General features: G+C 34.3%; 1 long non-coding RNA gene across 4 annotated transcripts; it reads right to left on the bottom strand.

Moving 5' to 3' along the window:
- Positions 1–614: 614 nt before the first annotated feature.
- Positions 615–4,475, bottom strand: LOC109586565 (uncharacterized). Of its 4 annotated transcripts, none has more exons than XR_002187097.1 (15): positions 3,822–4,475; positions 3,593–3,773; positions 3,376–3,458; positions 2,515–2,590; positions 2,413–2,449; positions 2,223–2,368; positions 1,979–2,159; positions 1,698–1,921; positions 1,582–1,640; positions 1,382–1,481; positions 1,292–1,329; positions 1,103–1,213; positions 1,002–1,046; positions 910–958; positions 615–864 (listed from the first exon to the last, which is right to left on the bottom strand). It is a non-coding gene; the product is annotated as an uncharacterized LOC109586565 (long non-coding RNA). The 4 variants fall into 4 exon arrangements; XR_002187096.1 differs by having other exon boundaries at positions 1,698–2,159; positions 3,593–3,646; positions 3,695–3,773; XR_002187098.1 differs by having other exon boundaries at positions 1,698–2,159; positions 3,822–3,893; positions 3,940–4,475.
- Positions 4,476–4,481: the final 6 nt, after the last annotated feature.

The raw sequence follows: 4,481 nt of genomic DNA, 5'->3' as shown, positions 1-4,481 counted from the left end.
GAGTGCTTTATTGTGACTACATTAGGAATATTAGAAGATCATTAGGAGATTGTGCATGTATATGCCAGCAATTGTTTTGTAAACTATGACTGAATATTAATTTTTGTAAATAATTATTTTATTTTGCCAGAATGGCTGGGTCTGGCTTGCAAAACTACAAGACTGAGTGCATTTATTCTGATCCCTAGTTCCAGTACACCACTGGTACTCACTATTATATTCACTGGGCAGCTTTGCATCAGTCAACTCTTAATTAAGCCACAGATTATGATCTATCTAGTTTTGAGTGGGCATAAAATTTAATTATTATGCATTGAACTGCTGACTAGGCAGCTTTTGGGGATTTTGAGTGGGTGTAGAGTTAAATCAACTGAGATAGGTTTAAAGAAGTAAGGAGAAGTATTACTATTACATATTTTCTTTATTTATCTCCAGGTTAGAGTTTTTTAAAGATAATTTTGTGGGATCTGTTCCATCTCTTTTGGCACGAAGAATATAATTAATATTGATTGAATATATGGATCATGTAATTAGCAGTTTTTGAACATGATCTATGATTTTGCATTTTCTGCTTATTCCCTTCCATTGTCTACATGTAATATTGAGTTAATTAGTTTGTGTGTATAGTCACTATGGTGTATGGTATCTTTAACTAGTCAGAAATTAATACACTTATCTGTTGGGTACATTTTTGTTGTTGCATATATTATATTTATTCTTTAGGTGCATTTATAGAAAAATATACTGTTTCCACATGTGGGAGTTGTCATCGGTACATCCATATGATGGATGGGTAATAGCTCTGGCTAGCAATCTAATATTGGTGAATCTAACTCAAATGGATTCCTCAAGTTTATTGAAAGACTAGAGAAATAGTGTAACAAATGAGCAACTGCTGGTTATAATTACATTTAAAATGGGATACTCATTAACCACGTGCCTATCTCCATCAGTCCACCTACAAACTGAACAGATGAGACATAGTCACATTAATACAGTACCTGTAGTTGATCCTTATACTCAGAGAGCCATATCTCTCTTAGATCCTATACAAATAGAGCAATAGTAAGAGAGAGAGAGAGGGTATCATTCATTATTGTACTTCTTCAGGGAAGAGAAGTGTGGATGTGTTAATATCAGAGTCTTTATATACAGCACCAACGAGTGCTTCAAAGTATTAGCATATATGTGATTTATATCAGCATTTTTGAAACTAAAAATGACAAGAAATAAAACAATAATAAATAAATACATGTACATGTATCATTGTCATTATTATTATCATACTCACTTGACATCCATTAATAAATATTTCTCAAGATGTATTCTCTAAAATGCATAAAGTACAATTACAAGATGTGGTCATTGGGTAGTTTCATACTTTGGCAACACTGGCTAGGTTCTGGTTACATATTAGAGCCTTTCTGAAGATAACAAGATGAGAATCAGTGAAAGAGGGAAACATGAGATATAACTGAATACTAGAGAGGAGAGGAGAGAGAGAGGGAAAGAGTACATGTATAAGAGGTACATATAGACAAAAGGAGGTACATGTACATGTACATATACTAAATAACTAACCTACACAAAAACTCAATTACAGCATCTCCAAGAAACTCAAGTCTCTCTTATCTCTTGGTCTATTTTTAGAACACAAAGACATACATCATTATGATACTATTAATAGAACACCTCACAATACAACATCTCCTTCATCCTCCTTGTATTTCTCACGACTGGTTTCAGCAGCTTCTGTCAATCCTTCTATTCTGCTCTTTGGTCTCTTTGAGGGTGGGGCCTTACCTGTTGCTGTGGAAACATGAGCCCTTGTACCACAGTTTGATAATGATATGAGTATTTCATTAGGTAGGGGCCGAGAACCATTGTATTGAGTAATGAAGGAAGTGTGGGTCAGGGCTAACTGAATAATAGAAAATCATAATCATCTCTCTCTCTCTCTCTCTATCTTTCTTCTAACTTCTAGAAGACTCCTGTCTTTAAACTTATAATTAATACCAGCCTCCAAATCTACCAAAAATAAATGAAACAATAAATGAGAAGACAACTGGGGGCAGAGTAGAGCCAGTTGTGTGCAGTCAGTGAATATTCCTGTGAAATGATAACTAGAACTGCTTCGAAGCTCAACAACAGTCTCCCTCCTTAATAAAAACAACAACAACAATAACAACAACAACAACAACATGCTAATAATAATTATTTACGTATGTTTCCTGCTACATGTATATCTTGTTCCTTCCTGCTGTTTGTGCTTGTGTGGTCAATGATGTCTTCCTGTACTGTTTACTGTATCAGGAGAGGATGTGGTGTGACTGTCAGGAACAAAATGACACAAGTGAACAAGAATGGCCTAAGATCATTCATTAAATTAATGAATTAAAGGGGTCCATTCACCTCTGAATCACGAGAGTGCCAATTAATACTGTCTATTCTAATTATAGATAAGGAGAGAGGGTAATGAAGACTATATGTACACTATACATGTATGGTCTGTACCTTGTTACTATCATGTATGATACAGTTGCTGTATTGTCTTGAAAACTGCCAGCTCTTTAGTAACAGAAGCAAGTCTCTGGAAAGAAAGAGGATGGATATACATATACATGTACATGTGACAGGAGAGCCTGGAATTATATTCAATATTTAGAGATAGTGTGTGAACATGTTGCTTAAGACAGGGTTTCCCACAGGATTTTGGCATAGTGCTCATACAGCTTCTTGTCAGTGGATTGTCAAGTTGCTCAAAAATTAAGCCAAAAACCCTGTACTACATGTAGTACACGGAATTTCGACAAAAATCACAAGGAGAGAATTTTCCATTTTGATAATTTTTTTCTAATACATATACATGATTTTATGCTGTGTAGAAAATTTGAGCTGTTTACGATCATATTTGGATTTTATATAAATTTTTAAAGTTGCTCAAAAATCGGGTCAAAGTCCCTGGTACTATAGTACAGGGCCAGTGGTCAAATTTCACCAAAATTGAAAAGGAGAGAATTCTCCACTTTTATAATTTTTTCTGATACATATACATGTTCTTATGTTGTGCAGAAAATTTGAGCTGATTCCAATCAAATTTAATTTTTTTATGAATTTTTAAAGTTGCTCCATTGTAGTGCTTGTTAGCTCATGAAGCATGCAGCTATAGCATACCTCACTGTGGGTAACTCTATGATTGGACACGATTAATTAGTGATTATGTTAAATTGATTTTAATAATTATTTAAACTTTATATCAATATTTTAAAAACTACATTGCTCAGACAAAATGATAGAACAACATAGAATTTGGTCGGACAATCAAGCAAAATATGATGACAATTATGGATAGCATATTATGTGCATTAAACTCACAGGAAGTGATAATGGTTTATAAAATGATATTAATGATTCCATAATGTTGCACATTGACGCTGGTATCAAATTATCCTTTCTATCTAAAAAATTAAAAACAAATAATTTTATTAATTCATGTTATACATGTAAGATACATAAATATAAAAGTATTTTGTCAATAATTAACTACATGCAGTCCAATATGTAGTAGGATGTCATGCTATATTGTGCTTACCTTTACGCTCAAATCTTGGCATAAAAAATAACTTGACATCATTTGACAGCAATTCTACAAAAAGGAAGACTACATGTATACATGTACATGTACTCCACTAACTGTTAAACCAGTCAAACAGGTTAAGGAGGTCAACATAAATGAACTGCATTAATAATACAATGTCCTCTACTTTATAAAACTAGAAATTAATAGAATAAAGGAAATTAATAAAAATACATGTAATTACTGTCGGTAATGGATGTGGCTTTAGCGAGATTGTGTAATCAATATTGTATTGTTTCGTTACTAATTGTGGAATCTGTTAAAAAAAGAAAAAAATTAAAATCCTTTTTTACTGATCTCACATGGTCCTGTCCTAGTCAGGTGGATCCTGCCTCTCGCGGAAAAACAGAGAGTCAGGTTCAGTACGGTAGCTAGTTTTGTGTCACGGGTGGAGCTGACAGCATGCATATAGGTGGGGCTGAAAATGAGCACCGCCCATACGTGTGTAAACATGACCGTCGTTGTATGTTTAGGCTGTGGTAAAGACTTAAGCAAAGAGAGCAAAAACAGATGTGATCCAGCAGCAGAAAGGTGCAGAGATGTGGTAAATTACTGAATGGTCAATAAGACTTGGAAGAGACATATAACACAAAGACTTTCCATAGCCAGTGGGTAGCACTATGAAAACATCTCTTCCTTCGAGGAAAGCCTTGATAGCTGCCAACCGCTCCTCCTTTAAGACATAGTTCAGCTTTCTAAACACCATTTCCTTTACATCCATTTTAAAATAATTTATGATAATGTTATTCATGTCTTGTGTGGGTCAGTGTTATTTGGGTCATTGTGACTCATTTCCTGCTAGCGCAGAAATCCTGCGCTTGACACAAAACTAGCTACCGTACTG

The sequence above is a fragment of the Amphimedon queenslandica genome, unplaced genomic scaffold (assembly GCF_000090795.2).
Source record: "Amphimedon queenslandica unplaced genomic scaffold, v1.1 AMPQUscaffold_12837, whole genome shotgun sequence".
Classification (NCBI taxonomy): Eukaryota; Metazoa; Porifera; class Demospongiae; order Haplosclerida; family Niphatidae; genus Amphimedon; species Amphimedon queenslandica.
This window is presented reverse-complemented; position numbering and strand designations above follow the sequence as displayed.